Source organism: Hemitrygon akajei, unplaced genomic scaffold (genome assembly GCF_048418815.1).
Source record: "Hemitrygon akajei unplaced genomic scaffold, sHemAka1.3 Scf000035, whole genome shotgun sequence".
Classification (NCBI taxonomy): Eukaryota; Metazoa; Chordata; class Chondrichthyes; order Myliobatiformes; family Dasyatidae; genus Hemitrygon; species Hemitrygon akajei.
Genome location: NW_027331921.1, coordinates 8,968,927 through 8,981,466, shown reverse-complemented (window position 1 = coordinate 8,981,466; position 12,540 = coordinate 8,968,927). Strand labels below are relative to the sequence as shown.

The window sequence follows — 12,540 nt, the reverse complement described above, 5'->3', positions numbered from 1 at the left end:
GCTTTGAGAAACGAGGAACAGAATAAAGTGTGTAAAGGTAGTATGGTAGAAGGGCTAAAGTGCGGGTACTTCAATGCAAGAAGCTTCAGGAACAAATGAGATGAACTGAGACCTTGGATACAGAAACGTTCTATGGAAATGTGATTGATGTTTAGGGATCTGTTGCCAGATGTTAGGACTAGAAGTGTTTCGGTGAAGAAGATAAAGAAAGATAGGCTGACAGAACCATATTGCAGGATGTTAGGAATAAATTTGTCCCGGTTAGGAAGATAAAGCATGGTAGGGCGAAGGAACCATGCGTGACAAGTGAGATGGAGAATTGAGTCAGATGGTAGAAGGCAGCATACGTGAGGTCTAGGAAGCAATGATCAGATGGGTCCATTTGATTATAGAAAGGGTAGCAAGAAAGGAGCATAAGAGGGGACTGAGGAGAGCAAGAAGCAGGCATGAGAAGGCTTTCGCGAGTAGGGTAAATGAAACCCCTATGACATTCTTCAATTATGTGAAGAAGAAAAGGATGACAAGGGTGAAGGTAGCACCGATTAGAGATAACGTGGGAAGATCAGCTTGAAGGCTGTGGAAGTGACCGAGGTCCTCAATGAATACTTATCTTCGGTATTCACCAATGAGATGGAACTTGATGGCGATGAGGACAATATGAGTGAGGTTGAAGTTCTGGAGCGTGTTGATATTAAGCGAGAGGAGTGTTGGTGCTGTTAAAATACATTAGCACGGTTACGTTTCCGAGGCCTGACTGAATATTACCCAGCCTGCTCCACGAGGCGACGGAAGGGATTGCTGAGCCTGTGGCTGTGGTTTGATATGTCCTCTTTGTCCACCGGAACATTACCGGAGGATTGGAGTGAGGCGAATGTCGTCTGCTTGTTCAAAAAATGTAGTAGAAATAGTCCAGGTAAAAATACACCAGAGGGACTTAAGTCTGTGGTGGGAAAGCTGTTGGAAATGATTATTGATAGGATCGATGTGCATTTAGGGAATCATGGTGTTTGAGGAGGTGAACAGGCATATAGATAAGGTTTGTGCAGTGGATGTGATCTACATCGATTTTCGTATGGCATTTGATGAGGTTCCGCTTGGTCGGCTTATTCAGAAAGTCAGAAGGCATGGGATCCAGGAAAGTTTGGCCAGTTGGTTTCCGAGATGGCTTTCCTGCAGAGAGCAGAGGGTTCTGGTGGAGGGAGTACAATCCGATTGGAGTGTTGTGACTTATATTGTCCCACAAGGTTCGGCTCTGCGACCCCTCCTTTTTGTGATTCTCATTAACGACCTGGATGTTGGGGTAGAAGTGTGGGTTGGCAAGTTTGCAGACGACAGAATAGTTGGTGGTGCATTTTATAGTGTAGAGGATGGTCGATGATTGCAGAAACACATTGATAGGATGCAGAAGTGGGCTGAGAAGTGGAAGAAGGAGTTCAACCCGGAGAAGTGTGAGGTGGTACTGTTTTGGGAGGACAAACCCAAAGGCTGAGAACAAAGTAAATGACAGGATACTTGGGAATGTGGAGGAGCAGAGAGATCAGGGTGTAAATCTCCAGAGATCCCTGAAAGTTGACTCACAGGTAGATAGGGTAGTTACGAAATCCAGTGGAGTGTTAGCTTTCATAAGTCGAGGAATAGAGTTTAAGAGACGCGGGCTATTCCAGTTCTGGTCGCCTCACTATAGGAAGGATGTGGAAGCATTGGAAAGGGTACAGAGGAGATTTTCCCGGATGTTGCCTGGTGTAGAGAGTATTGCCTTGGGTTTTTCCTTAATGTTGTCCGTCAAGCTCTTCTTGTGGCCCCTTCTGTCTCTCCTACTTTCATTCTCAAGATCGCTCCTCCTCGACTTATAATCGTCTGGATCCCTGTAATCATCCAGTCGTTTGAACTTTTCATAAGCTATTCTTTTCTTCCCGACCAGACATTCATCAGCCTTTGCACGCCACCTGTCTTGTATCCTATCATCTTGCTCCTGTCTCATTGGAACGTACCCTGAACATGTGACACATTTCTGCCTCAGAACATCTGTTACAAATTCCTGCCTTATAACTTCATATATCTCTTACTTCAATTAAACGCATTCCTAACTTGTTTGTTCCTCTCCCTCTCCAGTACAAAGGTAAAGGAGATAGAATTGTGATAACTATCTCCCACTGATATGCGTGACATCTGACCAGGTTCATTTCTCAATACCAGATCATGTTCAGCCACTTCTCTTGGAGGTTAATCTACATATTGTGCCGGTAAACCTTCCTAACAGACCTAACAAAGTCCACCCCATCTAATCCCCTTGTTCTAGGGATATGCCAACCAATATTTGGGAAATTATAATCTCCTTCCACGACAGCTCTGTTATAATTAGATTTTTCCAGAATCGATCTCTCTATCTGTATCTTGATGCCCCTGTTACTATTGGGTGGTCCATAAAAAACATTCACCAGAGTTATGAACCCCTTCCTGCTTCTAACATCAGACACAGAGACTCAGTGGACAACCCCGCCATGCCTTCCTCCTTTTCTGCAGCCGTGACACTATCTCTGATCAGCAATGCCGCTCCCACAACCTCTTTTTCCTCCCTCTCTGCTTTCTGAAACATTTAAAGGCCGGCACTGTAAGCAGCCATTCCTGTCCTGGGACATCCAAGTCTCTGTAATGGCCATAACATTATCGCTCAAACTTCTGATTCGCGATCTAAGCTCATCCGGTTTTTTCACGATGCTTCTTCCATTAAAATAGACACATCTGAAACTATCAGTCTGAGCACATCCTTTCTCTATCACCTGCCTATCCTCTCTCTCGCGCTGTCTCCAAGCGTTCAATTTTTGTGAGCTGATCGCCCATTACTTCGTCTCTTCAGTTGGGTTTTCACCCCCTATCCATCCTAGTTTAAACTCTCCCCAGTAGCCTTAGCAAGCGTTCCCGCCAGTCTATTGGACCCCTCGGATTCAAGTGCAACCCGTCCTTTTTGTACAGGTCACGCCTGACCCAAAAGCGGTCCGAATGATCCAGAAATCTGAATACATGTCCCCTGCTCCAATCCCTCAGTTACGCAATTATCCTCCAGCTCATTCTATTCATATACTCACTTGTCCCGAGGCACAGACAGTAATCCCGAGATTATTACCTTTGGCGTCCTGTTTCTCAACTTCCTTCCTAACTCCCTGTTGTCTGTATTCAGGATCTCCTCCCTTTTCCTACCTGTGTCGTTGCTACCAATGTGTACCAGGACCTCAGGCTGTTCTCCATCACATGACAGGATATCATGGACGCGATCTGAAACATCCCGATCCCTAGCAACAGGGAGGCAATCTACCACGCGTGTATCTTTCCTGCGTCCACAGAATCGCCTATCTGACCTCATAACTATAGAGTCCCCAATCACTGCAGCCATCCTCTTCCTTTCCCTGCACTTCTGAGCCACAGCGCCAGACTCTGTGCCAGAGGCGCGGACATTGTTGCTTCTCCCAGGTAGGCTGTCCCCCCAAACAGTACTCAAACAGGAGCAATTATTACAACGGAGGACAGTCACTCGGGTACTCTCTCGTATCTGACTCCTGCCTTTCCCTCTCCTAACTGTTAGCTATTTATCTGTCTCCCGAGGACCCGGTGTGACTGCTTGCCTGCAAATCCCCTCTATCATCTCTTCACTCTCCCTGACCCGACGAAGGTCATGGAGCTGCATCTCTGCTTCCTTAACGCGGCCCCCAAGGAGCTGTAGCTCGACGCACCTGGTGCGGATGTGGCCGTCCGGGAGGCTGGGATTCTCCCGGACATCCCTCACCTGACACCCAGTAGAGAATACCGGCCTCACAGACATACTTCCTGTTCTATTAATCACAGGTAGCTCACCTCGCCTCGACCCGTTATCGCCGAAGCCCGAATGTACCAAAGCCCTACCGCTCTGTCTCAGATCACTCCTTTGATAACCGCTCCTCCGATGAACGCTCCGCTAGACACTGTCTCCCTTTTATGCCTGAAGCTTCGCTGCTGTCCAGCTGACGATTGCTGCTCCGGTTAGAGCCACTGACAGGCCACGTGCAATGGACTCACGCTCTCAAAACTCCCTTTTTTTAAAATAATCGCCGCTCTTTGTACAGCTCCGTTGACGCCGCCGATAGTACTTTCTCTACCGGTCTCTGGTCCTATTTCTCTCTCTCTCATTCTCTCTCAGACGGTCTGAACTCCACCTGCTCATTGCTGAAACTACCGAAAGGCGAACATCTCATGGAAGAGTATGAAGATCCTCCCATTGCCTCGGGACCCTCCGAAATGTCAGTGACCACAGAGGCAGGTCAGAGTTCACAATAATGACGTCACTCCGAAGGGGTCACGTGCTTTACGCAAAAGTGTTCATGTTCTAATGCATCTGCTTCGACCACTTCATCTGGCAGCTCGTCCAACAGACGGACCACTGGCTGGGTAAAAAAAAAAGTTGTCAATCTTGTTCCCAGTTGCATCATCTCCTGCTATCGCATTATCCCTGAGCGCGTTGGTCCTCGATTCTCCAAGCATAGAGAAAAATGACTCTGTGCGTTCACTTCGTCTGTGCCCCATGTAGTTTTATACAACTCCGTGAAGTCACCTCTGTGCTCCGAGGCATAACATCCCAAACTGCCTGACTTATTTCCATAATTCAGTCCCTGAACTATCCTTGTGCATCTCCTCTGCAATGTCTCTAGATCAGTGGCATCTTATCCAGAGGAGGACGACGGCAAGGGAACACTCTACTGACGTCCTGTACTATTCCAACGTGATCTCCCTAATCCGGTACTCATTGCCCTGACTGATGAAGGGCGGCTCGACAGACGCCTTCTTCACCGCCCTGTCTACCTGTGACTCCAGCTTCAGAGAACCGTGCACCTACACCCCTGGAATCCTCTGTTCTACAAATTTCCCCACGGTCCCTGAATACCTGCGACTCCACTTTCACGGAACAGTGTATCTATACCCCTGTGTCCTTCTGTCCTACAACACTCCCCAGGTTCCTGTCTACCTGTGACTCCACTTTCAGAGAACTGTGTATCTATACCCCTGTGTCCTTCTGTCCTACAACACTCCCCAGGGTCCCTGTCTACCTGTGACTCCACTTTCAGAGAACTGTGTATCCATACCCCTGTGTCCTTCTGTCCTACAACACTCCCCAGGGTCCCTGTCTACCTGTGACTCCACTTTCAGAGAACTGCGTATCCATACCCCTGTGTCCTTCTGTCCTACAACACTCCCCAGGGTCCCTGTCTACCTGTGACTTCACTTTCAGAGAACTGTGTATCCATACCCCTGTGTCCTTCTGTCCTACAACACTCCCCAGGGTCCCTGTCTACCTGTGACTCCACTTTCAGAGAACTGTGTATCTATACCCCTGGGTCCTTCTGTCCTAAAACACTCCCCATGGTCCCTGTCTACCTGTGACTTCACTTTCAGGGAACTGTGTACCTCCAGCCCTACGTTCTGTAACCTTTCCCAAGTTTCCTCCTGTTGACAGTGTCAGTCCTACCCTATTGCTTGTCCTGCTGAAATACGATAGTTCAAACTAAACTGCATGTGCTCCTGCTCTGCCGTCTTCCCCGGCGAATCGAGATCCCACTGTAAGAGATAACAGTTGTCACTGTTTAAAATGTCATCAACGTTAATGCCGTCTGCAAGCTCACCTTCCGTGTATTGTGTAATCTGCTACAAAGGTCACTAGTCCAACCACCGACCGCCCGTGAACACCGCTAGTGACGGGCTTCCAGTCTCAGAAATGATCTGCAACACTAAACCTTTTCTCCTATCGCCTCGCCAATTGTATACCGGATCAGCCATCCCTCCCTGCGTCGCACACCATCTCCCAGCGCGGTATACCATCTGGGGACTTGTTAAAACTGTGTACATTACATCCAGCACCTCGACCTGAACAGTCCTCTCAATCAAATTAGTCAGACAGATCTCCTTGGGTTCCACACCATCTCCAGACCAGTCTACCATCCGAACCTGTGTTAATAGCCTTGTTCAAGCCTCTGTCTGGTACATCTACTACCAATTCCTGGTCTGTCCTCCTCAGTTAAATCCGCCCGGCAAATCTACCTGGGTTTCGCGCCACCTGTCACCTCCTTCACCCTTCTCTCTCTTCTACTCTCCCTATCTTTCCCTCTCCCGCCCAGTCTCACCGCTCCATTCTTTCTCGTTGTTTTCTCTACATTCCACTCTCCCATCTTCCAGTTATCTGCCATCTGGGATTTTGATACGGGACCTGTCAAGAGTCCATTATAGCTATCAATGTGATCGTGTCAATCCTTCAAACCCCTCTGGGTCCCCACACCATTACACAGAGTAGTCTACCAAGTGAAAACAAATGTTTTATTTCTTCCCTGTTCACATTGTCTACTACCCTGTTCTCATGAAACGCCCTGGTTCCTCACTAAAAATATAATCTCTGCTCCGCCCATGATCGCTGGAAACTGCAGAGCGTTGTGGAAAGATCTGTGCCCAGCTCCCAAACCACCTTCCCCTCCATGAAATTTTTCTACACATATTGCTGTTTCGATAAAGCACCCTGCATCATCAAAGGTCCCCGGACATTCTGTGTTCTGAACCACCCATCGGAGGGAAAATGCGAAAGCATGTATCAGGAGGCTCAAGGACAGCTTCTACACTACAGTAATCAGACTATTGAACTGACCCCTAATAAGAGAAGATGTATTCTTGAACTCAAATCTTCCTCTTCGTGGCTCTTCAACCTTATACTGTGCCTGCACAGCAATTTCCCTGTAATTTTGATACTTTATTCTTCATTCTGTGATTGAGTAACCTTGTTCTGCTCCAATGAAGTGACCTGTATCTATGGATGTGGGTGGGATCTCTCCTGCTTGTGATGTATAACTGAAGTACTTCTAATTATCTGTATAGACAGTGTCTGATTAGCAAGATTCAACAAGGATTTGTGCGTGTAAGTTCATGTTTGATAAATAATATTGAATTTTTAGGAAAGGTTGCTAGGAAAGTTGACGAGGGTAAAGCAGTGGATGTTGTCTATATGGACTTCAGTAAGGCCTTTGACAACGTTCCACAGGGTAAGTTAGTTAGGAAGGTTCAATCGGTAGGTATTAATATTGAAGAAGTAAAATGGATTCCACAGTGGCTGGATGGGAGATACCATAAAGTAGTGGTGGATAACTGTTTGTCAGGTTGGAGGCCAGTGACCAGTGGTGTGCCTCAGGCATCTGTACTGGGTCCAATGCTGTTTGTCATTGCCATTAGTCATGTGGATGATGGTGTGGTAAATCGGATTAGTAAGTATGCAGATGATACTAAGATAGGTAGCGTTGTGGATAATGAAATTGCTTTTTCTAAGTTTGTACAGAAATTTAGGCCAGCTGGACGAGTGGGCTGAAAGATGGCAGATGGAGTTTAATAGTTAAGTGTGAGGTGCTACATTATGGTAGGACTAATAAAAATAGGACATACATGATAAATGGTAAGGCATTGAGGAATACAGTAGAACAGAGTGATCTTGGAATAATGGTGCATAGTTCCCTGAAAGTGAAATCTCATGTGGATAAGGTGGTGAAGAAAGCATTTTGTATGCTGGCCTTTATAAATCAAAGCATTGAGTATGGGATTTGGGATGTAATGTTAAAATTGTACAAGGCATTGGGAAGGGCCGAATTTTGAGTTTTATGTACAGTTCTGGTCACCGAATTATAGGAAAGATATCAATAAAACATAGATAGTACAGAGGAGATTTACGAGAATGTTATCTGGGTCTCAGCACCTAAGTTACAAGGAAAGGTTGATCATGTTAGGTGTTTATTCTTTGGAGCGTAGAAGGTTGAGGAGGGACTTGATAGAGGTACCTAAAATTAAGAGGGGGATAGAAAGAGTTGACGTGGTTAGGCGTTTTCCATTGAGAGTAGGGGTGATTCAAACAAGAGTTGAGACAGGGGGCAAAAGTTTAAGGGTAACATGAGCGGGGATTTCTTTACTCAGAGAGTGGTAGCTGTGTGGAACGAGCCTCCAGTAGAGGTGTGGAAGCAGGATCGGTATTGTTATTTAAAGTAAAATTGGATAGGTATATGTACGGGAAAGGAATGGAGAGTTATGGGCTGAGTGCAGGCCGGTGGGACTAGGTGAAAGTAAGCATTCGGCATGGACTAGAAGGGCCGAGATGGCCTGTTTCCGTGCTGTGATTGTTATATGATTATATATATGAACGATCTGGATGAAAATGTAGATGGGTGGTTTGGCATGTTTGTAGATGATAGGTTGATGGGTACTGTGGATCGCTTAGAGTATCTGCATTCAATTCCGTAGGACACGGATCAGTTTCTAATATGGGATGGAGGAATGGAAGATGGCGTTTAACCGGGACAAACGTAAAATGTTGTACCTTTGTAGGTGAAATGCTCAGATACAGCACAAGATAATAAAAGTTACAGAGTGTATCATTCCCAAATGTGAAATGTCTAACACCAGATTGAATCCATCCTGTAAAGCGTTGCCAGCAGAAAGGCCTGTCCCTGTGCTGTTCTGGCTGGTCTACGATGCAGGATGTTCGAAACACACAAAGCCGTGTTAAATGTCCAGGTTCTCACTGGTCTTGTCCACAGACAGCAGAGTTCCCAGAGTGGATCTGTGGGTAACACCACCAGTCACGGACGTCCAACGGCCTCTGGGTTCTGTGGACAAACCAGTACGGAAACTCAAATTCCAATTCACTGTGAATCCCAGTCATCACAATCTTGTGAATGGATCTCCCATGAGAGAGAACTTGTCAAAGGCCCGTCTGCAGTCATTTATTTATAACTCAATTGAAACGCGTGATCAGCCCGAGATCCCTTTCCCCGTCGACAGTTAAGAGTTCTGTCGTTAACTGCCTCCTGTCCCTTCACATTTATCTCCCCAAAGGAACATATCTCACACTTATCTGAGCTAAACTCCATTTGCCATTTCCCACCCAGATCTACAAATGATCCATATCCCACCGGTATGCCTTTGGACAGTGGGAGGAAACCAGAGCACCCGGAGGAAATCCAATAACTCATGGGGAGAAATTAGAAACTCCTTGCAGGTAGCGGCGGGAATTGAACCCATGTCGCTTGTACTGTAAAGCGCTGCGCTAACCATCACGTGCCCGTGCCGCCATTCTCCTTGCCAGCAGCCACAAAACAAAGAAAAACAATGGAGTCCACGAAGATCCCCACAACATGATAATCCCCACAAGTCCGTCATATATCCCATGTGTGAAAAAGGAACAAAGCGGGCAAACAACAATACAGCTACGGAAAATAATAAATCCGTGACACCCTCTCATAACTCTCTTTCGCACCACCCTCTCTCGCTCCTTTAGTCTCTTCCCCATCTCTCTCCCACTTTTTCTCCCCTCACTCCCTCTCTCTTCCCCACTCGTTCGCTGTCTCTCTCACACATCTCACTCAACATTTACTCAAAACGTCTCTTCTCGTTTTCTTTCCCCCATCTCTCACATTTTCCCCCATCGCTCCCCTCTCACTCTCACCATCTTCTCCTTCTGTTTATCTGAATGGTCTCTGCACAGGTCCGCGTAAACAGGAGCCGAACGAGAACATCGGAAATAGACCGGACCGTAAGATCTGCCTACTCTGCCTAGTTGCGTTCGTCCTCTTCGCGATAGTTTTCGGGCTCTGGATACATGGTGAGTCGAAAGGATTCCGGTTGGAGTCAGACCGTAAACTAACTGTATGGAATAAAACCTGAATGTAAAACGTCACAGTGACACGGACTCGCAGCTCAACGTGTACCTCACCACGTACCTCACCTTACCGCACGTACCGCGCCGTGACACTGACACGACCCTCACGGTGAAGCTGACATTACCTTCACCTTGACGGGGACACATCTCCCACCACGACACCGTTACGTCCACACCGTGACAACGACTCCCACCTCACCGTGATGCTGAAAATTAATAAACACTGAATCCAGACGGCCAATTCCCCGTGGATCCCCTGTATCATAATCCTCCGGATAAACGTCCCTGAGGGACCCAGTCAAACACCCACGGTTCCAACTTAATCGATCACGTTCGGTAGAGGTGACAAAATCTCTGGAATCAGAGAGACGCTGGTCAGCCCTGGGAAGTCAAGGGATTTGGACTCTCAGCGATGAGGCTCAATGCAACTGAGGTTGAGAGAGGGAGGAGTGATCGTGGAGGAAGGAGAGACCGCGGCTGCTTTAAAACCATTCTAGTTTAAAAACTCCCCAGTTACCTCAGCAAATCTCCCCGCCAGGAATTTGCCCTCCGAAGATTCAAGTGTAACCCGTCCTTTTTGTACAGGTCACACCTGCCCCCAAAAAGTTCCCAATGATTCAGAATGCTCAATCCCTGCCCCCTGTTCCAATCCTTCAACCACACATTTATCCGCCAACTCATTCCATTCCTACTTGTTACTACCTTTGCGGTCCTTCTTCTCAAGTCCCTTCCTAGCTCCCTATATTCTCCATTCAGGAACTCTTCCCTTTTCCTACCTATGTCATTGTTACTTATATGTACCACGGCATCTGGCTCATCACACTCCCAATTCTGGATATCATGGACGCGATCAGAAACATCCCCGACCCTGGCATCAGGGAAGCAAACTAACATTCGTGTCTACTGACTGCGTTCACAGAATCGCCTATCTGACTCCTTAACTATCGAGTCCCCTATTACTACTACCTTCCTCTTCTTTTCCCTAACCTTCAGAGCTACAGAGCCCTAATCTTTGGGCCGATGGCACTACAGAGCCGTACTCTTTGTGCCGTAATTTTTCCCCCAGGTAGGTTGACCCCCCCCCCAACAGTATTCAAACTGGAGTACTTATTGTCAAGGGGTACAGCCACTGGGGTACTCTCTAGTACCTGACTCCTCCCCTTCCCTCTCCAAACCATGGCCCACCTGTCTGCCTCCCGTGGCTCTGGAGTGACCACCTGCCTGTAACTCATCTCTATCATCTCCTCCCTCTCCCTGACCAGACGAAGTTTATGAATAAGCGGTTCCAGTTCCCTAACACGGTCCCCTAGGAGCTCCAGCTCTGCGCACCTGCCGCAGATGTGCACGTCCGGTAGACTAGGAGACTCCAGGACCTCCCACATCCGACCCGATAACAATAAGTTGCCTCTACACTCATAATTCCTCCTTTCCTTAAATAACAGGAAAATTTAAAAGCTAAACCTACCCTGCCTCGCCCGTTTCCGCCTAAGCCCGGTGATCCAAAGCCCTTAAGCCTTCACTCTGCTCCCGGCTCACTCCGCTGCCCGCAAAACGACGCTCCCCGCTGTATAAAGCTGTGTTCCTTTCAAATCTTCCCCGCTTCACTGCCCAATGACACACGCATGCGCAGTCCCGCCTCTCTTAACTCCGATGAGAAGAAGAAAAAATCAAAATGGCTCCCGCCGCACTCCCGTTCTGATCCTCAGACATCCTTCTCAAAATGTGGCAACTGACATGGGCTGTGGGAGAACAGTGCGATGTGGGAATCTTCAGGTGGTTGACACAGATCTTTAGGAAGAAGGCTAGGCATTGGGATTATTTTGGGCACTCGCACGGGAACTTGAGGTGAGAATGGGAAATGCAAGTATTTGGGGACTAGAACGGGGCCGTGGGGAGAGAGTGGAGCTATGGAGCTCTTCTGGGAACCGACCCAGGTTGTGGGACAGAGTGAGGCTGTGGGAGTACTTTGGGGCCTGGCACATGTCTGCGGGGAGAAAATGAGGGGGGGGGTGTACTTTGGGGACGGATACAGATCTGTGGGGAGAGAATGGTTCAGTGGGAGTACTCTGGGGACTGAGGCACGTCCATGGGGAGAGCATGAGAAGCGGGAAATGTTTTGGTGATTGACACAGTTCTCTAAGAAGAGGGATGAGCAGTGGGATTAATTCAGGGACCGGCACGGGTCTGTGGGGAGAGTCAGACAGTGAGTGTGGTTCGGACTGACACTGATCTGTGGGATGGGAGTGGTGAGTGTGAGTACTTAGGCAGAAAACACAGGTCTGTGTGGAGACAGTAAAGAAGTGGGAGTATTTTGTGAACTGCCATGGGGCCTTGGGAGACACTGGCACTGTGGGAATATTTTGGGGACTAACACGGGCCTGTAAGGAGAAGGTTGGGTACTGTTATTATTCTGGTCTCTGACACCGATCTGTGGGTAGATAGAGGGACAAGATATTACTTTGGTGACTGACACTAGGCTGCAGAGAGAGAGTGGGTCAGTGGAAGTATTCTTGAGACTGACACAGGGCTGCAGGGAGAGAGTGGGTCAGTGGAAGTATTCTGGAGACTGCCACAGGGCTGTGCTGGGAAAGCGGGGTTGTGGGAGAAGTTGGAGTGGCACAGCTCAATGGCGAGGGAGGGTATCAGTGGTTTTGGGGCCGATTGCTGGAGGTGCGTTGAAATTATTTACCCCTCTTTGACAGGGAAGTGGCTTCGAATGTGGCGTACCGGATGAGTGGTGGGGACCCCGAGTGCGGTGTATGTTCATATTACAGTGAGCTTAAACCTTGCAGTCAGGTTCGGTATCGCTTCATCTGTGAGAAGTCTGCAGCTTT

At 47.9% G+C, this 12,540-nt stretch overlaps 1 long non-coding RNA gene across 1 annotated transcript in view; it reads left to right on the top strand.

Annotated features, from left to right (window-relative positions):
* Window positions 1-9,649, top strand: part of LOC140720071 (uncharacterized) — a 36,988-nt gene extending 27,339 nt beyond the window's left edge. The window contains exons 2-3 of the long non-coding RNA XR_012097091.1: window positions 4,172-4,291; window positions 9,533-9,649. This is a non-coding gene — a long non-coding RNA (uncharacterized lncRNA). The remainder of the gene's footprint in view (window positions 1-4,171; window positions 4,292-9,532) is intronic.
* Window positions 9,650-12,540: the final 2,891 nt, after the last annotated feature.